The sequence below is a fragment of the Melanaphis sacchari genome, unplaced genomic scaffold (assembly GCF_002803265.2).
Source record: "Melanaphis sacchari strain LSU unplaced genomic scaffold, SCAv2.0 Contig73_pilon_pilon, whole genome shotgun sequence".
In the NCBI taxonomy this organism is placed as follows: Eukaryota; Metazoa; Arthropoda; class Insecta; order Hemiptera; family Aphididae; genus Melanaphis; species Melanaphis sacchari.
In genome coordinates, this window is record NW_020271525.1 from 1,450,243 (window position 1) to 1,477,164 (window position 26,922).

General features: G+C 31.9%; 1 protein-coding gene and 1 non-coding gene across 7 annotated transcripts in view; one reads left to right on the forward strand and one right to left on the reverse strand.

The window, feature by feature from the left end:
• LOC112600991 overlaps positions 1–26,922 on the reverse strand; it is a 208,002-nt gene that overhangs the window by 39,534 nt on the left and 141,546 nt on the right. The window lies entirely within an intron of this gene.
• On the forward strand, positions 26,422–26,513 carry Trnay-gua. The gene is given in 2 exon segments: positions 26,422–26,458; positions 26,478–26,513. It is a non-coding gene; the product is annotated as a tRNA-Tyr (tRNA).

The window sequence follows — 26,922 nt, forward strand, 5'->3', positions numbered from 1 at the left end:
GGACTGTTTTCACCAGTAGATGTCTGATTTTTCGTCGACGATGGTCTTTTCAAGTATCACCCTTTTTTATTCTGAGTATTTTTATTCACATTTTTACTTCAAGATAAAAAACCCTTTTCTCAGGAATAACCTCGTAGCCTGAGCACTTAAAACAGATTTCCCACAACCCCACGCATTCAGTTCAACTGGCTAATTACATTACTTAAGGCCATACAAAAAAAAAAATAAATCCTTTAAAACGTTTTTATTATTAATACATTAAAATTTAAAAATAATAAATTTATAGTTAAAATAAAATATAATATACAATGTTAAAGTATTTCTACAAAAAAATTGTTATTTCACTGTTATTAATTTAAATTTAAGACATGTTATTAAAAACGAAAAATTTTTCTGTCAGCTAGTAACTTAAAAACACAATACAATAATACCTAGTGAAAACTCTCAAAATTAATATACATTTTTAAGTATTTTTTTTTTTTATTTTTTTTTATTGTCAAATTTTCAAATTACATTATAAACATATTTTAATATACTCTAAAAAATGGTAAAATTGAAAAATATGCTCTTATAACTACAAAATCACTAATTATTCAAAAATATGAACTATAAATTTAATTGTCCAAAAAAAAAAAAAAAAAACAACACACAAATGCAATAATTAATAGTAAACAAGGACTTAATTAAAATTGTTGATATCACATTATAGCAATTAAATATTTTTTAAGAAATTTAATGCAATTTAAAATGTTAATGTAAAATAATTTATGGAAAAACTAGTAAATATTGCGGAATCTGGGGACGCTATCGTTTGGCGGATTTGTGTACCGTTTTGTCTCTATCGCTGTTGTCAATCTTATAATTTAATATGAACACAGTCATTATTAGCCTGCTGCAGTCTCTCTGACTTCCGGGCTCGTCGTAAAGTCGATGCTCCCCTTTGCTAGAACGGCTTATCCTAATCGACAGACCGTGGTAGCCGATCGCCGCCACATCGGGGTAGTTCAACGGGATATGGTGCGGTTGTAGTGGGGGGTCTGGATTTCGTCTTTACGACAGTTATTATTAGGTTTAGTCTCTGAAACCACATCCCGTCATATATATTTATATACATATATATATTACACCAATACGAGAACATCTTATACATATACATTTTCTTCGGATATCGAACGCAAGGATTATCGAAACCGACACCAGCCGACCGCCCTCCCTATTTTATCAGTATAATAATGATAATAATAACAATAATAATCACCGCGTTTGAACGTGGAACTAAATAAAAACCGACCGTGGCGGGATATCGTCGTTTAATCAAATTTCGACTAACACAGCGAATTTTATCATTTCTCCCCGATCCAGCAATTGTACATACACACACACACATATATATATATATATATAAAGTAGTCGAATACTGGTCGTGGAAAAACTATACGTGTATATGCCGAGTCAATAGTGTAAAACCCTTCGCGTCTCTGTACGTTACCGACCCGGCCAGTCCCGTGATTACCGCGGGGCGGATGTGGTACGTGGAGGGTGCAACGTCTTAACGTTAGTTCAATATTTGCTCTGCGAGCCCGGGGTCTAATCCAGAACCAAGGGATCAGAGAGCGGTGGCGGTGGCAGCGACGTGCGTGCGTGTTTGATGAGAAATGCCGAGGGAGCCGCGAACGAGGCTCCACCGTTACTATTTTACGACGGTAATTAAAAGTCAGCAAAGGTTTGCGAAAGTTCAGCCGTAGTGAGATGTATATTGTGTGTATATGTATACACAGTTTTCGTTTTCTTTTTTCTAGTTTTTTCCCCATTTTTCCCTCGTATAAGATGTATACTAAACACACCATGTGTCTGTACACGAAAACGCAGCTTGTTATTCCGACTCACGGTTGTAGTTGATTACATAATATCATTACTGCATGTGAAACGTGCGTTCAATGAATATATATACATAGTTAAAATTTAATTTTTTTACTTAAGAAGTGAGGATGGAAAAAATTATGCTCAACAAACTCGTGAGGACATCAACCCTACAACCTCTTTAGGCTTACTTTTCAAAATTTTCCTGGATAATATTTTACTGATAAATTATGATTATTACTCAAGGCTATCCGGATAAAAGGTACATGGGTTGTTACTCCACATACCATGATAAAATAACTGACACACAATATTTTCTTTTAAACAATAAAAATAACAAAATAAATAAATTTAAATGTGTATTTTTTTAATTTTAAAAAAGCAAACTTATTATTCCTTTTTAAAAGTTTGCATAAAATACATACTATAAAATATTATGGGAAATATCTCTTTATATATTATACATATTAAAGAAAGATTTGAAAATTTGTCTTGATGCATTACACCTATAATTTATGTTTTAACTCTCCGCATTGTTGAGTATAAGTGTTTACACATAGCTAAACTGACGGTAACAGCTAACGCTACGAATAAAAGATAATATAAATTAAAGTAGACATATTTATCCGAAAAATAATCACAAATTTAAATAGTTAACTGCTGATAACCATACTATATTAATTAATATTAATATAAATAGCTTACAGAATCAGAATACACTGCTGTGGACTGTGACTTAAGTTAATTAAGGTTTTAAGGATCAGTTAAAAAAAGATTCTCATCAATTTTAAAAATGATTTACATTCTATATATATTTAAATAATTAATATGAAATACTCGTATGATATAATTTTATTTGTTATTAATATCATGCCATCATAGGTGAGACAAAGATGCTTTTAGTCCTCCAAATTGTGCTTTCGTATATATATCTACTCTAGAACTAGGTATATAAATTGCATACGAGTATATGTATAATGTATATGATATAGGGTTGCGATCTTGACAGTGGGGTATACACAATTTCGATCTAGAACAGATTGGGCTGTGCCGGCCACACGTGAACGTTCATTTATAGCCAATTCCCATGGTTGTTGTAAACCGGCGACACTGCAGTGATCGAAAAAAGAATACGGGCAAGAGGAGCAAATAGCAAACTAAAAAAAACTTATTGTGAGGGTCTAAAACGTTGTAAAAATATCCGTTTTACGGACTTATTTCTGGGCGGTGAAACGTTTTTCCGCGGACTGGAATAGTAAATTATTATTATCTCATCGCGCGCATATGCAATCCCGGCTAATTCGTTGTAATATATATACATAATTATAATATATATATATATATGTATAAGTAAACAATATACAGAGAGCAATTGTTTTTCACTTTCCCGCCAGACGAGGGATTGAAATTAATTTTTCACGATCCACTGACGTGTCGGCACTCGAGGGGAAACCGACCTACCTACCGACCAGTTTTGCTGTCTCGCCGTATACGCAAATTTGTATAAGGTGATGGAGGTGGTGGTGATGACCGGGAGCCTACGTCCGATCTGAAGACATGCTGTCTCCGTCCGTCCGGCTGTTAATTACCCGGCTGTCAGAACCATTACAGCAGTCATCTCGTTTCGTTGCTAAGCGAATTGCATAAATATTCACCCACACAAATGCAAACTCGTATAAATACAAGTAATGTATGTATATGTTTAAAAGTGTGTGTGTGTGTAACCCTTCTCGTACGAATTTGGGGGGGGGGGAGTCTCATACCCTACAAGCTGATTACAATAGAATACCACAACGAGTCAAAAAAAATAATTTAATATCCCGAAATAATCTATGGTATAGCCGTAATTTTAGTGATTCAAATATAGAGTTATAAAAAAAAAAAACATTTAATTGATTTCATTATAAATATACACATGGTATTTCCTATCTGATTATTGTTGGCCATAATTGTGCTTGAAAATATAATTACATTTCGAAAACCATGCGACTTTATAGTAAATACATACTGTCCTAATAAGTATAATATCGTTTCCACTTTGTTCTAAAGAGTATTTGATGTCATTGTTGTCATGAAAAAAACTTGAATAATTGTTTTATAAATATATTTGACTAAAAAATAGATAAATACAATCGTAACTATATATATATATATATATATATAAATATATTTTATACTGTCGATCAAACCTTACGTGTATCAGTTATTTACCATACTTTATACCATATTTTATTTAACATCGTGTATTTGTATACAAAATATAAAATAACATACCTATTTATCTATTGTTAGATATACACGATTAAGACATAAAATTAATTGCCACTTCACTACTTCAGTAGTAACAGTGATCGATTGAGATAGATTAAGGAATATTTACAGCGATATCTGAGTATAATATACAAACAGCAGCCGAAGATGAAAATTATTCTAATTCACGGTGAATATAATAATAATAATGATAATATAACTTTTGTCGGAGCATAAAATATTCTATCTTCTATACTCTGACTGTCTAGTTAACATCTCGTAATTTATGAACTCGTCAGGAACTCTCTTTCTCTTACTTTCTCTCCCGTATGTTTGCTAGTTTTATGTACGAAATAAAATTGAATTATGACCGTGAATTGCTCTTCTGAACTTGGGTTTTAGATACCTGTCATTTTATTATATTTTACACCCCGTAACATCTTTCCAGGTGCCAAATGCAGATAATACGCTCGTTTTTTGTGGGAAAAATATACACTACACGATTTACCCTTAGGCGTTCTTGGAAGTTTCTTAAGTTTCTCTCTACTCCGGGAGAAACTGCTGCTAATTCCGTTCGTAGTTTCTCGGTTGCCATTTCAAAACGTTTCTCTCGGTGATGTGCATGTCATTGTTTAGGAACGCGGGCGAGTAGTTTCGTTAAGTTTCGCTGCAGTAATATGCTTCCGGCGAAGAACATGTACGCGGCATCCGGCCGTTCATTTGGATATCCGGCGTACTGCCATAACGAGCCCGCGAGGTAAACGTCGTCTCCACCACGCGCCACCACTACCATCGTCGTCGCTGACACGACGTTCTCGATAGAGTTTAAGCTCGCTGCCTACGGTTATTTACTATAATATCCTCTTTTTATTTATATTTCATTTAATTTTGTTTTAGTTGTTCATTATTATTATTTGCGAACACTTTTTATTCTACTGACCAATTAGCTTAGTGATAAGATAATTACACATAGTGATCGACGACTATGTAAAATAATTAAGCATCAGAAACGCCTGCAGTGACCGGGCGCCGCTTTACAGGGAGAAAAAGAGAAAGAGAGAGTTTTCGTGCCGTACTTCATTATAATAAATTCGTAAAACCATCGATCATCCAATTAACGTTATATAATGGCGGCATTACGGGGAAACAGATCAATCATCTATGCCTTCTGAGTCCCGCCACAGCATACCCATTATCCTGTCACCACCAATCCCAGATGTCCCTGTATATGTGTACAGTATATATAAATATAAAAAAAGGTCCAAAAAAAATGGGAAAAAAATCTCACTATATAAAGTTAAAACCGACACGGCCACTAAAAATATAAGAATCACAATGATGACGGGTGAGGCAGAGTGAGGAAAAAAAACGCCAGATGAAATTGATGAAGGGAAAACACTCCCTTTCCGTACGACGGTAATTGTCGACTGTTTCGAGGGCGTCAAAAGAAAACGATTTTTTTCGCACGACACTCAAATCGGACCAGCTTTTTACTGTTTTTTTGTGGTATATTATATATAAATGCGTCGCCGGTTTGCTTGGTTAATTCCCGTTCGGTTGATTTAACATAAAAAGCGACAAGTGAAAAAAAATTCATCCCGAAGAATCGTCGATAAATAAAACGCCGACAAAAGAATCTGGTGCGGACGATTTGACTGTGATGACGTTTTATATTATATTGGAATGACCTCGCGTTATCACCAGACAAATACCAGAGTCGCTCCACATCATCAATGGTAAGAAATGCTCCCATCTCCGAAAGCCCCGACACCATTTTCTTTGAATATCGCAATAGTTTATTATTATTATAACCTCACGTGATGTATGGACTCATTGTGTCTCGTGTTCCGGATGCGGAACTCGAGGCGAAACTTGTATATACTCGCACGACAAACGCACTTATACTTATTACCGGAGACACTTGTTTAAGTTTCGTGCAAGTGCGTAACGATTATAATACAGTCGTAATATCATGAGCGATGGTAGCGGTTTTTGTCTCTAATACGGATTATAGTAAATTTATTGTATGGAACTATGACGGAACTATAGTGTCGCGGTTGTGCTGGCCGCACTTAAGCGCACATAATATGTAATATATATGCCCCACGTCGAGAATTAAATATACTTAGATATACGTTATTACGTTCAGTAATAACGTATAATATATTATTACGAGCTGTATGAATATTAATGTAACACATAATATGTGTATTAATGTATTATATAAAGGAATGGGGAAAATACTTGAAAATCAGTTTCGTAATACTTGAAACTAAATACTTAAATTCTAATTACATAGATACCCGTTACATTAAAATAAAATTGTCATAAGTTTAAAAAAAAATATATTTGTTTTGTATGTACGAGTATATAGGCACATAATACGAATATTTTAAATAATAAGTAAATACTTTAGTGTACAGTTAATAACTCGATCACTGCCAAGGACAGTACTTGTAGATATAAGAAACAATTTTATTTTAGATATATATTTTAAAATACTTGTATGAAACATATTACTTAATTTTTATTACATACGTATGAAAAATAATAAAAAACATATCTAAGGCTGACGATGTTTGTTGATGACGATTTATTATTTGTATTGAAACGGCATGCAAATGTATACTTAACCACGAATCACGATGTAATACAACTATTATGGCATGCGTCATAAATCGTTTTAACTTTTAACCGTCCTAATGATGACCGAATTCTATTTTTCATATAATATATACGTTGACCGTTACGAGAGACGATATAATATTGCGGTTTTGCCAAAGCGTTTTATATGAAACAGCTAATTTCGGATTCTTCGGGGCCACGATTCGACCCCAACAACAAGTTCGGTGGTATATTTGTTTAGGGTCGGTCTAAATAGAGGTTCCATGCAAACGTCCGAACATAATATATTTGAACTATATAATATGCCCGGTAGAGTGTCGACGTGTTTGCCGACAGTGTTTTGAGTAAATCAAAAAGGAACGAAACTAAAGTATAATATTATAGTTATGAACGGACCATCTCCCCCTTTTGTAAATAATAATAATAATAATAATAAAAAAAAAAAAATGGTAAATAAAATAGAAGACATCGTTTGTACAAATAGACGGCAATTTTGTCTTCGACGAATAAAATGGGTTTTTTTATATACGTATATAACACTCAGTGTGCACACACTTGAACATTTTATTATTATGACAACGCATTTGAGTCGGCAACGTCCCTACTAATGGATAGCCAGAGAAAGCCTTATCGGCAACGATTGAAGGGAACACTTTACGACTCCCCGATCGCTTGTAAAATCCGGAAAAGGGTTAAGCAGCAGAGCTTGACGCAATAATTTTGGAAAGACGCCCCTGAATCGCTGCTGTCTTTTTCCTTTGTAGCGCGTCCGTTGGATCTCCAAGGACAAATGTTATACATATATCTCTCTCTGTATATAATATAATGTATTCTTCGTTATCGAATTTAACACCAAAATTGTTTTGATTAAACTACGTTAAATAGCCGGCGGTCGTAGAAAAGCCGAATAACGCCTTTATATCGGAGTTGTTATATTTTTCATATAAACAGATAAATAATATATTTTTATCGGAAAGCATATAAGTATTAAATTAATGAAAACTAGTTTTGAGTACTCGACGTTTAAGTAGATTCTTAGAAGTTCATATTATCACTCGTTCATTTTCACCATATTATTCCTAACAAGTATATTATTTGAATAATATGTTTATATATCATGTGTTATGATAAATATTTTATTTTATTTGTCAAAAAATGTATAAAGTTTCATATGATTTAACTTAGAAATATTAGTATCTTTGTCAGCATGAACACTTTTTTATTCAGCAAAATATTTTTTATGTATATTAAATTCATAATTTTAAACAAAATTACAGTTTAAAATGTCTAAGTTAATTTTCTAAGCAGTAATGAGTGATAATATATTACGATCTAATCCTGATATAATATACCATCTGAAGAGCACTGTCTACTATCTTTTATATGATTTTATCAACAAGAGTGGTTTTTATCATTGGGACCAAACTATTATGTAGGATTAAACGATTAAAGTGGACTTGTTATAGTAATTGGTTTTATAGATTTTGGGCAACCCGTTTTCTTTTGGTGGACATCCGAGTTAGATTCTATCTGAGTCGAGACGTGTGAAAGTGTGATTTAAGTTTGATTGTTTATTAATATAGTACAATGGGTAAGTACTGCGCACTTCACATTTTCCTTGGAATGTTTAAGTTATTGTTAATTGCTCGATTAGCTGTATTACTGTACCTTTTATTGTTTGGGTTATAAATATTTTAATAACATATTATTCTACCAAGAACGTAATACAATAGTTAATAATATAAAGCAATAATGAGTTTCGTTATTGTCGCGTTTGTTTACGTTAATTAACGATTGAATAACTTAAAACAAATAAACACATGTCTCATGTTACGTTGACGTACAGCAGTAGAATCAAACTCGGAAAACTTAAATTTTATGCGGTTGAGTGTTGTCACACATGCTCAATAGAACAACTGTCGCGCAAAGCATATTAGATATATACAGGAAATCACGGACGTTTTCGCGGACTCTGCTGGGTGGTTTGGCATGGTGTTATATTATTTGATACGGATTTAAAATACCAATTGACTTGTAGTGAATACCAATTGCTTAATTAGATAGGCCTGGCGGTGATCTTTATATTGTAAACGTATAATAATATATTATATATTCCAGCCAACTTCCGAGACATTCCTAAAAATAAATTTCACGAACAGCGTTTAATTAAAAGTAGTGCTGAGCCAGCAAGCCAGTCATTTGGCCGGTTGGTCGGTCGAACCCTCTCTCGCGAAAGCTCCTGTAAACACGCGGAGGCGGTGTTGAACGGGCGAGCCAATATTTGGGTGCGATGGCGGGAGTGTTGAACGAGTGTAAGTTCTTTCGGTCGTATTGTGCACACGCACACACATATAAATTAATACACACACTTACACACACATACCACGCTTGCTGCAGGGAAGAGATCGGTCGATAATTATAATTATGATAATAATCGTAACGCGCGTTCGTTTTTGGCGAATTTTCGACGCTCGAGGGCGCCGCCGGTTCTGGATGTTAAATTTTTTTTAATTAAATCCGTTAGTCTGGAGCGTGAGTGCGACGCGGGCGAGGAGTCAGCCTCCGTAGACGGGGAGGGGTAAAGAATAACGGTATTAATTGTTTTAATTCGTCCGGCCGTTTATGCAAATCTATCGGCAGCGACGGCGGCGTCGTCGAACACTAGCAGCAGTCGTATTTATACTCACACAATCACACCAGTTTATGCCGGTTTGCCCCCACAGTGACGTCGTCGTCATAGGACTCTTTTGTTGTAAGCGACTTGACACTTTGCACCCCACTGAGTAAAAAGGATTATTATTAAAAAAAATACACCCAGAGAAATTGGAGGATGGTCGAACACAACAGCAGCTGCTGTTCCTGTTTAGGCGATTTTTCGTAGGACTGTGCAAGCAACTTTGTTAAACGTCGTTGTCACAATAATTCACAACAAAATATTAACAATACACGAAAAACTTGAGTTATTCTGCCCATTTTGCAGCACTCATTCAAATGTTATGTAACAAATTTAAACAAATATTTCATCATCACGATACGTCAATACATTTATTGCAGATTAAAATATAATGCCTACCTATATAATAATTTTTTAAATATGCATTTATTAATGTGTGGTATGATCAATTGTTATTGTAATGTTTTTACTCAAGTAATGAAATTAAATAGTTTGAGTTAGTTTTTATATATTATTGCAATTATTATTTAAAATACTATAATCAAAACACGCAAGCACTGCAAAAATATAATATACTTTAACTTTGCGAATAAATTGTATTGAATTACTATTTGATTGAAATAAGAAGAATATATACACAGTTATTTATTCAAAAATGCTTTTTTACAATTATTTATTGATTATTAATACATCGGATTTTCGAAAATTGTACAAATTGTGAAAAAATAAAAACACAAAATTTTGTTTATAGTATAATGTTTCAAAGAGGGATATTCATTTGGTTTTATTTTTAAGCATTTTGCTCGAGTTCGCACATTAAGAATCCACTAACCACCCGCTCATCCACGACCAGTTAGATTAATATCAAAAGAAGAAAATGCTATACTTTATTCCCTCTATCTCTTCGCCACTTTTCGACCAAGTGGGCTGGAAAACTTAAAATCCTTTGTCTTTATTTTCAGGCTTCGACGACTAAATTTATAATTTACCTCTTCCTGCAGAAGTAAGTTTGTTATATAATAAAAAACGTACCCGTGACGTGCGTGTTTATATATTTTTAACATCATAGTACATACTCGGGGGAATTGCGTATTTCTGATTCTTAGATTTGATTTTTGATTCCTATATAGTAGAATTTAACGATGACATTGACCACGAGACTTATGTTTATATATAGTGTATACAGTTATGTATAGACATAGATAGATACATAGTGCGCTTGCATGCAAGCACACAATATAATTGAATTGCGGGGAAAACGGAATAATTGATTCGTATTGAACTTAAAAGCACACGTCCTGGCTAAGTGTCACCCAGAAGTTTCCTACGTCCCCGGAGATGAGATTCGGACCGGAATGGACATCGCAAATAAAAGACGTATCCTGTTCCCCGTCCGCTCTGGCTATATTCGGTTAAGACTGATTGGGCACGGAGAAAGAGAAAGGAATGAAAAATGTATACACACACAAAGCATAAATACGGCACATGGTGTGCACACATATACTTAGATTGCATTAGACGACCCGTTGCCCAACTTTGTCCTTACGCCGTCTTCGTGAGAACCTGATAAATCAACACGAATGCCCTCCGCCGATCGCCACACTAATTACTGTCATTCAACGTTTTTGCCCTCGGACCGCGTCCGTTTTCTCTGTAAAACGTGCTCCGTTTCCGCCGCGGTGATTTCTATTTGATTTTACAGACGACCCCTTGCTTTATGCGTCTCCGGGGGCTTGGGCACAAACGGAATTGATGCTGCTGAGTATTGGGACATTGGTTGAGCGCGGGGAGAGTAGTACAAATATATAAACACTGTAGTGACTTAAAAGACCGATGGATAAGAAACATATTTCTTGTCTTAATCCATCGAAAAACCTATAACCTATAAATATGAATAGAACATTTTAAACAGTTGCAAAACAACAGTAATAAATTACTGAAGAATTATTTTTATTTTTGCATAAAACAATTGTTTTTTATTTTATGTTAACTATTTAAAATTATAATAATTTTTATGCGATTAGACGAGCTTAAGTCAGCCAACTAATATTTAAGAAATGATCAAGAAAAAAGAGGAAAATCTTGGGAAACTAAAATATTTATTTTAAATAAAATTGTATACTATTATATTATTCAAACATTTCTGAAAAAACTGACTAAAAATATTTTTTTGAATTAAGTAAATATCCTACACAAAACATTTATGATTAGTAACACAAAAATAAAGTAGTCATTAAAAGTCTATAGTTAAATTGGCGTATTAAAAAAACAAAAAGTAATATTTATTAAATCTTATGAGTATTAAAAAAAAAAAAAAACACTTATATGACATTTTATGAAAATATGAAAACTTTAATAAATGCTTCCTCCATAATTTTTAAGTTGTGTATGACAATTTACACTGCCAATTACATTTAGTTATTGTACACATCACACATACCTAATTTTAATTTGACCATTTTAATTATGACACATTCCGTACCTTACTGATAACGTATAAGTAAAAAAAGATCATATTATTCGGTTTATTCAATTACGAATAAATCGAACACATTTAGGAAAACTATTTGTTTTCAACACAAAATACCTACAGAAAAATATCACCATGTCATTGTGGTGGTTCGATGATTGATATTTTCTTTGCGTATTATTTTGATCGAAGAGGGAGCGGATAATAACGTCATGAGCAGAAATATATTATTCGGTAGTCTTATTATAAAAAAAAAAAAAAAGAGGGAAATAATAAATGTATAAATGTATTTTTTGTTTAATCAGTAATGACGAAAGTAGAACCGCAACCGCGTGTGCAGACACCCACCTATACGAGAGTCGAATGTCTCAATTTAAATGCAAATACGCACATCCCTGGTGTCATTTTTCACTGGGGCTCGTTGAAAAAACACACACATGTGTAAACCTAGAATGCAATAAACGCACGCGTGGGATTAACGTTGCCGATAACGTCTGTTGACATACTGTGCGAGAAATTGTCGGCTAAACGAACGGAATTTTATACTGAAGATATATATGAAACTAAGTATTATCATGATAGTTGGTTTTGTCAATGCGTCTTCGCGTGTGAGGGCTCGACAAGAATATACGCACATTTACATTTTCTAGAGATTATGATGTAGGTCGGCGGCCTCGGGTGCTTTCGTGGAGTCGGGAAATTTCAGTGGCCGCCAGCGGTGGCGGTATAAGGGTGGAAAAGTGTATTTCTCCGGGGGAAAAGGTCGAGTTATTGGCGCTTATCGGTGAATTTGTATTTACAATCGGACTCGGGTTTTCGGATGGGGTCGAGGGTTTAGAAGACCTTTCGTTATATGTCGACTGTCGAGCCTACATATACATATATTATTATATATTTCCTACGGGCGAACACAGGGGATTTGGATGCGTATTTTATGAAGCAATAAAAAATAAAATTAAATATCGTTTCGTTGATTTTTTGAACAAACCAGCTACAAAAGGACGTGAAAATTATTATTATCATGATAATTATGCAATTTGTTTACAGACAAGCATTAACTTTAAGCGTAATAATAAACTATATACTACTATTATAATACTAGTATATCTATTATTTTAGTAGAATAATAAAAATATTACTTCTAATATTTATAACTAGACAACGTATAATATGTATATTGTACAAATATAAGTAATTATATATTACTTAAATACGATTATATTTGTATATTTGTTTGTTTTAAAACTTTTTACTTATCTACTTGTAAAATAGAAAAAAAAAAACTATAATTTAACATTATAAATTAAGTGCTAAGAATAATAAAAAAGCCCGCTGACTTATAAGAAATAAAAATTATTTAATTATACGTTTATGATATTATTATAGGATATGTAAACAACTATTTACTTATACCTATTGTTATTTAATAACTATGGGTAATTACAGCTCATTAATAATATTATTAATTATTATTGTTGAATTTTATTGGCTTAATTTATGATATCAATGGTAGGTTATTGTTATATAAATTGTGTTATTACGTCCATCGTGTTGAAAAAAATAATAGGTAATATAAAACTGTATAATATAGAATCTAGATACTTGTTGATATAAATAGCTTATAGGTAAGAAAATATACCTTAAAGTTAAGGTATATTAATATACATAGGTTAAACAGATATAATGATTGATATGTCATCGAAAAATATTTATAGCCTTTTACGATTATTGTATATTTAGATATTTATTTTTACTGTTATTGTAATAATGTGTCTTAAGTCTTCCATGAGAATTCCTATACAAATTAGTATGCATATTTTTTATGTCAGTGGGCAGGTGTTAGATAATGGAATTGTGGCTAGCATGTGTTTGAATTGTTTCATATACTGAAAAGGAAAAATCAATAAAAACGATAAACCTAGACTAAATATGATGCTGTTATTCGTGTAAAAATGTTCGAGAAAAAAGTTTTCTTTCGGAAAATAGGCTCATTTGAGCACGAAACAATGCGTTCATATTTCATGGAACCCAGTTCCTTCATTACTATGCAAGGTTATTTTTTTAACGAAGGCGAAAAATATAATATAGCAGGGATGGAAAAAAAAAGGTCTCTCGTTTCTTTTAAATATTTAATACGACCGCAGGACGGCAAAGCGGGGAGCGAGACGATAACAACTGGGTTCTCGATGGCCGCTAAGCGGCTGTGAAAGATTAAAAAATTGAAGAGGGTCTCTGTTTGGTTTATATTCGACCGTAGTACCGGACTTTTATTTTCCGATGAGCGAAAAAAAATGGGGGAATAAAGTTACAGGTAACCTGAATAGTGAATATATTATATATGTATTTATATTAGAGAGTGTAAAATACATGATTACGTTTTTCAATACGTGCAGACTAATTTGTTAATATTTAATGCACAAAGGACGATGGGTAGCCCACGTATGTATGCATATGATAATGTAAAATATAACATTATTATTATTATTATTATTATTATTATTATTTTTTTGAAGCAAATTATTAATGATTTACTCCGTGAAAAGTAATTTTGTTATAATATTATAAATTACAAGATAAAATACAGTAATATCCAGTTTTAAGGGAATTTTAGTGAAATTTAGACGGTTGATGTGGTTAAGTAAATAGATAATTATTTATTGAAATGTTAGTAATTTTAATTTACTAAAAATAAATAATAAATAATTTTTAGTATTATTCGTATATAGTATTGGAGTTGATTTGTTTAACGTAAGATACTCACAATTTCCGTAAACAATGGTGTTTTTAAAAATATTTTTTTTACATAATTTTAAGTCGTTACAAAACAAAATATTTGAAAAATAATCTTATTTTTAACAATTTTTTTTATTTTAATTGATTAAGTTTTTTATTCATTTTAGTGACATTATACGTTTATAATTTCGTATTTTGAAGCAGACTATGATTCAGATTATTTCGATCTTTGAAAATAGTAAATATATTTCGGACAATAATTAATTAATTCGTTAAAGATTTTAAAGTTTGGATGAGCATTATAGTAGATTAATATATTGAGAGGTACCTTTGCACCACTTCACTCTACTATTCTACTCAAAAAAACTTTAAATACCTATGTATAACTTAAAAACATTTAGTTTACAGTTCAATTTTTATGTATTAAAAAACTCCAAAAAATATTTTTCTTTGAAATAAGAAATCAAAATTGATTAGGTCAATGAATAAAAAATTAAATTTTTTAAGGAATATTTCGTTTTAATGACTCAAAGTTATGTAAAATAATATTATTTTATTAATTATAGTTGTTTAATTTTTTTAAAACGTGCCTTCAAAAAATGCGATGGCTGCATTTTTTTTTTTTTTTTAAAGGGAAATTAGTTAAACATTTTGATTATAGGTACGTTAATATATTATTTACTAGCTACGCCTGATTACTCTATAATTCAATAGAATCAAGATGATAATCTGTACTCACATATATATACATATATAGTTAAACGTTTACCTAAATATAACGGGTCGATTTTTATACGTGTAACTATAATTTTGGTCCGTACAATCCACGACCCGCAGAGACCTTACCGAACTGTATAATCGTATCGCGGGTTTCTTTGTGCATATTTGTAAGAGAGTGTATGTTCCCCCAACTCTCCCGCCGATCTACGACATCACAGCAATTTCTTAGCTGATTCTACCACCACACCTCACTGGTGAGACCTAACCTGCTCGTTCCGACCCGTTAAATATTATACAACGGATCTCGGGTTATAATAATAAATTAAGGGGCCTTTGTGAGGAGGTCGAGTTTTAAAAGTTCTTTACACACTTTGCACACTGGCAAAGGAGAAGGCGTTTTCTCCGGCACGATAGACTTTAAAAGACGGGCGACCCGGAGTCTTGTAATTAAAAGGCACTAACGCCCTCGGAATAAGGTGCTGGTGAGGAAGTAGTAGAGGAGGAACAGGACGAGGAAGAGAATACGGGTAAAGACCGTTGGCGGGAGTGGTAGGTTGTGTGTTGGAGTAGTGCAGGTTGTGTGGTATATGAGTGGTCTGCGTGGTGGGGTGGTGAGGGTGTAAAAAACTGTTCTATCGTCGGCTAAATTTCACCGACGCTGACGTCTTCGTGCGGCTATAATTTTCTGTTCATACTTAGTCGTCCGTTTTTGGGTGGGGGCGTTTTTTAGTAGTAACAAGACGAAAGGCCTTGCGCGTGGTAGTTGCTTATTTACTATAGGCAGCGAATTTCACAAAGGCCGCTGCGGTTTCTTTTATAGTGTTTGGCATCAAAGCGTTTGTGTACGTATACGTATGTGCATTTCATCAAACGAGATCATAAATACAAACCATGTAAATACAGCCAGATAAAAAATAAATAAATATTAACAGCCAATCTGCACTTAATTGAGAAATGGAAAACACGTTATATCAACAGTTTATGTAGTATTATACATATTATATTTAAATGAAAATGTACCAAAACAAAGAAATAAAAACCTTTGTGTATAACACTCTCAGTTTTTTCGTTTTTTTTTTTATATATTTAAATATACTAAAATAACTTGATTAATGTTATGTAGGTAAGTTAATAAAATTAACGTATAACTTAATTAATGTGAAATTTCAACTTTATTAAATTATATGATTTATTTTTGGTAAAATTGAAGTTTGTGGATGCTTAATTAATGAATAAAACATATATTGGCAAATTGTATACATTTTATTTTGAAAACGTGTTAATGTAATTTAACCCATAAAAGTATCTATATATTATTGCGATTGGTTTAAAAGTCTCTTGGTGTAATTTTATAATAACATATAATACGAGTACACTTACACAAAATTGATATTAATTTGTCAACAATCACGATTTAGTTCGGACATTTTTATAGAAGACGGGGACTGCTGAAGTCCAGTTTAATCTTCAGCGAACCTTTATTTTTTCGCATTCCAAGGGGTCATTCCAAATGAGCCTGATCGCCTGGCAAAAGTCCCCTGAAATCATGGCTCGGTGCCATCGGCGGCCAAACACCCTTGTAAACACGGCGCTTACAACGAACAAGGGACAATGGAAGCGAATGAAATTAATTAAAGCCGTTATTAACGAACGGAAATCTCTGTCGCCACGTTGTTGTTGTTGCCGTTGTTTTGTTTTTTTCTCGCCTTTTGTATTCTCGCCCACAATTCCATTATCGTAAATCATATTGGGTTTACCCTTGATTTACCATAAGCCCAAAACCTAAAATAGTTGCAATAAAACGTAAAAATCGTTCCGACGATAAATATGTATGCGTTAAAAGCGGAACAAAAAAAAAAAAGAGATAATAATTATAATAATATAATATAATGAAACCCGTTAGTAATCGTTTCACGCATTAAATATAAATTGTATGTCGGATAATACGCACCAACGATATCTCGTAAATTATAGAATTATTATGATTAAAATACGAAGGTGTTTATATCAGTACAGGCATTTTTCTTGTTTAATTAAGAATGAAATAAGTTTATTTTCGATTATTATATTTAATTATATAATATTTAAATATATTTAATTTATATATTACATGATTATGGAACTTCAATACATTGTATTATTATTTCGTATTAATTTAAAAAGCCATAATATCGTTTCCGTAAAAAATATAAGATTTAAATTTTAAGATAATTTTAATCAAATTTTAGGACACAAAGTATTTTAATTACACAATAACCAAAAAAAAAAGTTATTAATTATCGTAATGTATCTTTAATTTCATATGAATGAAATCTACTTATTAAAATGTATACCAATGTATTATATAACTATATATTATGTTTATATAATTTAAATTACTTGACTATCAGGTTAATTAATTTGATATACAAAACTGTTTTCATACAAATATCAGGATTATAATATAAATTGTACAATTTTACAAAATGTTTTTAAAAATAAACCAATTTCCCTTTATCTAATTAAAAAATAAATAAATAAATTTAATATTTTATAATATGTATATTATTATATATTTGTTTTAAATACTTGATGTAGACTTAATATTTTATTTGAATCAATTCTGGTATAACGTTAATGTTTTGGTTGGTAATTAAATATACTGCTTAACTATTCTGGTTTCATTCCCAATGCAAAGAGGGGAAATTCAAATATTTTTCCATCCAGTCAGATCAATTTATTATTCTCGAGAAATAAAATTTTTTAAGTTTGGAAAAAAAGTTTATTTTAATTGCCGGAAGGCCCCGGGAGTATTTACGGTTTAATTGCCGCAGATCCATGACCATTAGTATTACGTCGAGTAAATCAAAGAAAAATTCCCGGAGGGGCAAGCCTCGTTTGTATACAATAATAATATAATCTTTGGGATGTTGTTTTCCCGGTCACCACCTCATCTGGTTTTTTCGTGTGTATATATGTATAAAGAAATCAGGGTAAATTTTTCATCTCAGATGTGGTCCAGAGAGTACACCGGTATCTTAGTTTATGCATCGTCCTGAAATCACTTTTTGACGACCAAAATTAACCATAATCCTTGAGTGGGAGTGAACTGTTAAGAAACACACAGAGAGAGAAGGGGAGAGAAAAAACAAGGAGAAAGAGAAAAATAAGACATGATAGAAATAGTCTCGTGTTTGTTTATAAAGACAAAGTGCTCTTTTAATAGGATTAATATTGGCCTTTGATATAAGCGGCTGTCTTTGCGGAGTTTTCATTACACAAGATAGAAATATTAAGTTATTATTATTAACTCCTAATGATGTCTGCAGCTCAAAAATTAACCTTCTTGGTTATTTTTTTTTTCAATATTAAAATGTCATAAATTATCAGATCCAATTATGGAATACTTTAATATTATTTCTAAATGATGTATTAATATTAAAAGAAAAATATGAAAGTTTTAAATTTGATAAAAATAGCTTATTAAAAAATATTGTTATTTTTGCGATTGTTTATTGTATATTATATAACAAGCACATAATACATAAATTTATATACATTTTGAAAAAAATATAGATCGTAAAAGTCATTTTTGTTTTATTGGAATGATTCATGTGTAGACCCATAATTGTGTTATTATTTTATTATCGTCATAAATATTAGAAAAGTTTCGTCATTATTACTTGACTTTTTTTATTGCTACACCATTTATATTGATAAAAGTGGTTGGTACTTGCAATTATTTTATAAAGGTAAAACAAAAACTTTAAGTAGTCATAAGTGTCTCTGACAGAGTAATCCTGCTACAGACTCTTAGATATTTTACACTAACCCGGAAACTATTTATTTCAATTTTAAAATTAGTATAGAATGTAAAGTAATGAACTTTGATTAAAAGTTGATTTAAGAGTTTATAACAATAACAATAATAATTAATAACTATATATAAAAATGAATGACTAATGTCTTAGGTAATTTATTAAGTAAATAGATTATTAAGTTTGTAAGTATTTCGAAAAAATTAAGCATATTTTGACTTCTGATTATCTGTAACTCGAACCGTAAAAAAAGTGGTTATTTGAAAGAAACTGAGCAAGTAATTTCTTAAGAAAATGGTTATAAAGCATATAAAAAAGAGTTAAAAAGATTATTATTATCCTCTAGATTAATGTAATACTGTAATCATTTATATTGTTGACCATTTTAGTCTTTAGGTGCTCCGCATGTTTAAACTAAAATGTTATTAACTAATTCTACGGGTTATAGTTTTTCATCTCTTTGGGAAAGATAAAATGAGAGGGAGAAAGATCTTCGTTCTAAGTAAAACGGAGTGCTCGTAATAATAATAATTATTAAGTTTACCTCGGGTCGTTTTTTGCCGGGTTAAAGAGTATTTTTCGTACGGGCATAAGAGGGCTACGGTGGCAGTAAACGGGTCGGAGAAGTGGTCGGAAGTCCCATATAATTACGCGTTTAAAACGGGGACTTGTAACCAAAGAAGCGGGCCAGAGAAAAGAAGTGTTTAAAATTCGGTAGAATGTAAAGGGTTAGAACAAGGGATGTATAAAATTAACGCTATCTCCGGTTCCTTATTTTCGACGTTTTTTTTTTTTTGTACATATATATCCCTAACAAGTTTTTAGTCGTTAAGTTCACAAAGTACTTGTAGAAAAAAAACATAAGACAGGATTTGAGGGAGATAAAGTTTTAAGGGTGTTTTTGATTTCTTGTAATTTAAGGAAAAAACCGTCAGAATAAATAATGTGTTTAATATGTATGAACACTGGCGATATTTTCGACCACGTCTTTCCGACTAAAAATAATTATTTTTTTTTTATTTGTAATATTATCGTTTTACAGCGACCTTTGCATAGGGGTGGATAAGTCAGTTATAACCGCAGTTGTGGACTCTAGAGGTACCCGTCGGATTATATACAAGGCTATAATAAAATGTATTAATAATTATTAAAGTTCAGCGATTTTTGAAACGAATATATGTCTATGTCTTTTGTAACAAACATTTTTCATACATATTTTTAACTCATAAAAACGTTTTAGTTTATCGATTCGAAGCTCTGTTACTATTCGCTTTACTCATCTGAAATATATAAAAATTTAAGAATAAAGTTATACAGAAACCATAGTGTGTGAACCATTTAAGCCGAACCTACATCAAACGGGTTTATACTGCACGTATCAGTTTCGTAAACTATGTGTATACACTGCAGATAAGAAGTCGTTTGAAAGATATTTAAACATCGAATTTTATTGTTCTACATGTTCGATATATTATGTTGATAACTATAATATATTTGTGTTTTACGCAAAAAAAAAAATTGCATTGTTAGTAACTTTTACCAACACTTGAGTGATTCAAAAGACATAATTTATCAGTTCAGTTTGGTCTCAGAGAAAGCAATTAAATAAAGTGTGTACACACACGTCAAACAATCACACACATAAAACGATAAATGAAACCAATGTTTTTTGAACACGATTGTATTTTAAATGAAGACATCACATTAAACCGGCAAAAGCAACACCACTCCTCGATATTAAACGACATCGGATTTTCTGATCAACATTTATGTTGGTATTAAAATATTGTATGTGATTTAAAACTTGTGATTAATGATAAATTAAGCATTTTTAGTTAATTTATTTATACTATGAAAATTTGTTAATTATAATTTAACGAGTAAAAAATTATAAATTATTGTTTTAACCATCAACATTAAAAAATACACTAACATACGAATTATTTAGATTAGCCTGTGTTATTTTAATAAACTATTAACTGTAATTATAGATTCTGTCAACACAATATATGACATAATTATACTAGGTATGTGACATTACGATATCACGTATGTCCACAGACAATTCTATTTCTCTATACCGTCTTATTATCATGATCTCGTCGTCGGTGCCACCTGGGATCGACGGTTTCCCGGTTTAATTGGCTTCGCACCGCCCACGAATAGTGAGGCTTTTAACTGCCCACCACGCTTCTGTTGTCGTATACTTGTATCACTATATACGTATAACACTGCGTTGTGTGTTGTGTACGCGGAACACGTATACACGTCAAAGCGACGCGTGTTTTCGAAAAGCGCGTCGTCGCCGTCGACGTTTGCGGAGTCTGTACTTACGACTTATATTTATATATAATATTTACTGTATATATGATGTGTGTGCGAAAGAGAGAGAGAGAAAGAGTGAGAGAGTGGTTAGAATCCCTTCGGTGGCTGTGGATTTAATTCAATTGAATCGCCTAAGGTCAGGTAAATTGATTTCGACGCTGCCACACCGCCGGCTGTGGTCCTCCGACCCGGTTCGTTTAATATCATTTTACCCAAGGTAAGTAGCACGCAGACGTTTTGCCCCTTTGTTGTGATGCTCGACCCGATGTAAACACATTACTAGACAATCAAATATAAATGCACGTTCGCATTTTCCCATATACACATAACACATACGCTATAGCCACAAAAAATATAAAGCATAGCAGCGAACAATGATAATAATAATTATATTACAGTGTTGTGTACTTAATGTTCGTGTATGATAATTGTCTGTTGCTTAGGAGTGACGCTGGCACAGCGTGCAAACTCTTAGAAACGAATTTGCAGAGAAATAACAACCATAAGAGTTCGGAGACATGTAAACTGACATAAAATGTATGTTAAATTATAGAAATTTAAATCCATTTAAAATTCACTTTTTGCGTTTGTTCGGCGTTGGTGTAACGTATTATCAACATTCAGCACCACCCGTTGATGCATTGATGTCACGAAAACTGTGAAATCGATCATCTAAATCCATGCTATTTAATTAGTGATGACACAGGAAAAATCGATATTTTTTTTATTGTGTGGTGCTGACTCGAAACGTAATTATATGATGGTTGATATAGTTCATATTACTTATTAGTTATTATATACTTAACAAATGAGAATGTTATAAACGTTTATCTGGACTTCTACAAATATATAACATCAAGTTGTGATACATGTATACACGTATGACCTATGACTTGTGAGCGTGTAAAATTGTATTTTATTATTTAAAAATCAGATTCAGATGAAAACGGTTGTCATAAATTTCGAGTAAAAGATGAATATGTTTACAGAAATCATTACCTACTTTATGCACCTAACCATTTATAAATAACATTGATAATGATAATAATAATAATAATAATAATAATAATATAATAAACATAAAATCATAATATAATGTAGGTGTTTTATTATTATATTAACTCATCAGCGACACATGATATATTGTATCAGCGGACGTATAAAAATATTTACTTTGTGATACGCGTGCAAAACAAACGAGAAAAGATAGTACTGCATTGGGGTGATGCGGTTTTATTACTGCCTATACGGTAGACGACCCTTTTCGCACGAGGAAAATTGAACGAGTCTTTGGATGATATAACGTATAGGCACACACTTTCCTCATGACTTTTGTTACCGGCATTTATACATGTATAAATATATTTGTATATATATATATATATGTGTGTGTAACGCATTTTCACATTCGCATGCTATAAGACACAATATTAAATGATGTATATTTTATTGCGATTAAAATTCCCGCAGTCGACTCGAGTTTCGGTGACGGCAAACAGTGGAGCTCCGAGAAACGCGGTCTGCCGCAGATAAGATGGGTGGCGGGTGAAATGGCGATATTAGCGCGGCAATAAATAGAATTAATCACGGTTGGCGAACACACACACGAGCACGCGCACGCGACCACATATGCCCAACCCGTCGCACACTCTTACACATACGCGTTATCAATAACTAACGATGGAGGCGGCAACAGCAAATCTTGTCATTTCCGAACTCTACAGAATAATGATAAAATTATGTTTAGATTTTCGTAAATATTTATTTATTATACATTAAAGCCACGATATAGGAGCAAAAAAATTGTTTTTTTTATTTAAAAAAATATAAAATAAAATAATACAATTTTAAAAATGCTAACGTTCGTCGTTATAAACTAAATATGAAAGTAAAAATAAATATTTAACTCTATCAGTTTTTGTTTGTTATAAAAAAAAAAAAAAAAACAATTTTAAGTATGTTTATAAATGAATCATTCATAGCAACATAATATGAAATTATGATGTATTGATATAATATAGACGATAGTGTACTTTTTAAAATAAACATTGCGTTTTATAATGATATTGGTTTAAGATACTACTTTGTGTAATATATTATAATTTATATTATATTAACGTTAAAGCATGACGCCATCAAAAGTTGTACAGTCAAGACAGGAATAGAATCGCTTAGACAAAAAATATAAAAATGTATATAACCCTTTAAAATGTATTTTAACAATATGTTCAAACTAAGTAATATTACACTATATTTTTACTCGTGAGTAGAAAATTAATATACTATTAGTATAAGAGCAACGATAAAAATACTTGCATAATACTCGTAGGTAATTCTTCAATTATTATTTAGCTGTTACCTATACACAATACTGATAAACTTATATACAATGTATAGGATTTTTTTTTATTAAAAATACAATATTACTTTTTTACATTATTACTGAATGTTAAAATGTAAAAACGAATTCGATGCGCATTAAAGATATATCATTACAATGTATACATTTATACTCAACAAAGCGATTTATTTATTTTTTTATTTTTTTTTTGTCAATGAACAGACGAGCCAATACAGTCGGAAAAAGATTATTTCTATTTGATTTTATCGTATCAGAAATCAGTACAGTAAATTAATCTAATCAAATCCGAAAATACGTAATGGAAATATATCCACTAGGGAAGGAAAAATAATAATAAGGGTCAAGTGAAGGACGATTGACATGATGATGTTTTAATCGTTAATGGATGAAAAAAACCTCTGATGGGGATTATTTCCTTATATATATATATATATTGATATGTTTTTTTAAGGGTAGATTTTTTTTCTTTAAGGGATTCGAGCGTCTTTTAGACGTCTAGAAGGGGGAATTGATCCTTGAGGGATGATGGGAAAGAGCGAATAAAAAAAAGAGGGCAGAGGTGTCCTTATCTGGAAATCCGTCGTTGTTAAGAGTTATGATCGTCAGAGACCCCTGCTTGGTAAACGAGAAGTCAGTAATAAATAAATACGGAAGGTGAAAAAAGTGAATTATAAATAATAAGAAAAAAACGGCAAGAAAGAAAATCTTGTGGGCGTGGTCAGTACAACGAGGAAATCTGTTTGGAATACAATTGCATTGTAAAAAAAAAAAAAATGAATAAAACACCAAATTTATACCATATCAATAATTGCCGCGCCTTTTTCTGTTTAAAACGCGTTTGTTTACATATGAAGAGTGTTTTACTATTTTATATGGTGTATATTCTTATAGAATTGTAAATCGAAAAAGACGATTGTATGGGCGCTTATTCTTATATATTCTCCAGGGCTCAATCAAAAACCAATCATCTTGGGAAAAAAACAAACCCGTCGTCAATTCACACGGGCGGGCGTCTGGTAATGGATTTATAACGTATTTTATATGTACGTTTTCCCCTCGACGCGGATGAGTATAGAAAAAGTGAAAAAAAATAGCATATAAAATGTAAGGGCGACAATCGGCCGTAAATATATGCGCGGGAACGCTCGTTGCGTGTGACTCTCTTCATTTGCCATGCAGCCGCTACTCGACGCGACGGTGGTATATATACACGGCACACGCATTATATATGTACGATATATGTACACTGTACACACGTCGTGACGGCAGTTAGGGGATGAGATGGCTTTGCAGAAGATATAACGCCAAGAAGAAAAATAGGAAAAAATATAACGGACGTGCCCTAACCGTGGAACGCGAAGAAAATCCTAAACGATAGCACACGGGCGAGCAGTTTATAATAATACGGTGTAGGTATACGTATAGGGCACGCTATATATCGTATGTGTATATTTATTTTGTCGTTACGAAAAACATCCACTCCACCGGCAGGAGAACTTTTTTAAATTTACACGATAGGCACCCGTGTATATATATTTATAAGGTAATTTTGCCGTAAGTATGATAAAAAGTAAATTTTTGTATATATGCCATACTCCTATTGTATCACGGCGACGGCGTATCGGCTTTGGGACGAAAACAAAAGGTGTCTTGTCTTTTGCGTGTCGTGCCATAAAGTGGACAGCGACCGGAATCGGAAGTGTCTCGGTGGAAAACGCCAGCTGGGGAACTGGACGTACATCCGGTCGGCGCCGACTGACTGCGGGGGCGATCGGTTCCGACTTCCGGTCGCGATTCGCCGTCCGGATGGTAGAGGGTATATGGGAGTGTGAGGGACCAGTGTCCGTCTGAACATATTGTTGTTGAACAATATTGTTCTGCAAAGGTCTGCACCGGAGCCAAGTACATATACATATTATTATATAACCATGTCAGTACGACTTGGCGGTGATACAGAATGAATCACCAAACATGCTGAATACCATTTTTTTATTTAATAATTCAATAATCTCAATTTTGATTTTAGGGATTTTTAAATATACCAAATGACCATAATTTTAGATTCTTGATATTTTTGAAAATTCTTAAGGAGTGTCATAGACACATATTTCTGTTTCTTAAATGAGAATCCTCCTTTTTTTCTGCTGTAAATTATTTAGTGGATATTTTCTTGAAAAATGCTGACATGCCTATTTCAAATTTTGAACGAGTAGTTTTTCAGTTGTTGTTAAAATGTTTATTACTTATTAGGACAAAAGTAATATTAAGCAGTTTCATTAAAATAGAAAATAGTTGTAATATTTATACTATTCATTATAGTTAGACAATTTGTATAAATAATAGATAAACATTCATCGATTAATTTAAATTACTAATATTTTCAATTACCCACGTATTGTACTACTTACATTGTAATATCAAGAATAAAAAGAATAAAATCATTTGAAATAGATATTTTTAGTATATTATTGTAGATAAGGATCAAGTATATCTTATAAGTATTAATTTTATTACAATATTATTAATTAATTATTTAAAAATCAATTATAAATAAATAAATTGTAAAATTATTTAAATAAAGTAAAAATCAACCTTCCACCATCTGCCTTCGATAGCTCAGTTGGTAGAGCGGTGGACTGTAGTGGCTGAAATTTCACAGATATCCATAGGTCGCTGGTTCAAATCCGGCTCGAAGGAATCAAATTTTTTGCAGTTTTTTTTTTTTAATTTTACTTTCTTTTTCGTAATTATTAACAGATTCTATTTTACTTAATACTTCTTAATATATCAATTGGTTAAATATGTATCCTATAAATATATTTATTTTATTTAAGATGTGAACAACTAAAAATATATTATATACCATCAAAGGAAATAAAAGCGATTACAACGTTTATGTATTTATATTTTCCACACATGTATCAAAAGTCACCATTATATTTAATTTTGTTGGATACTTTGATATAGAAGCTAATGATTATACTAAGGTACTTAGATGCACACTACCTATATACTTAAGACACAGTCCAATAATTCATTGCACTATGATTAATTTTTTTTTACTGTTCTATCACGGAAAACGTTTTTGTGACAACATTAAAAATAA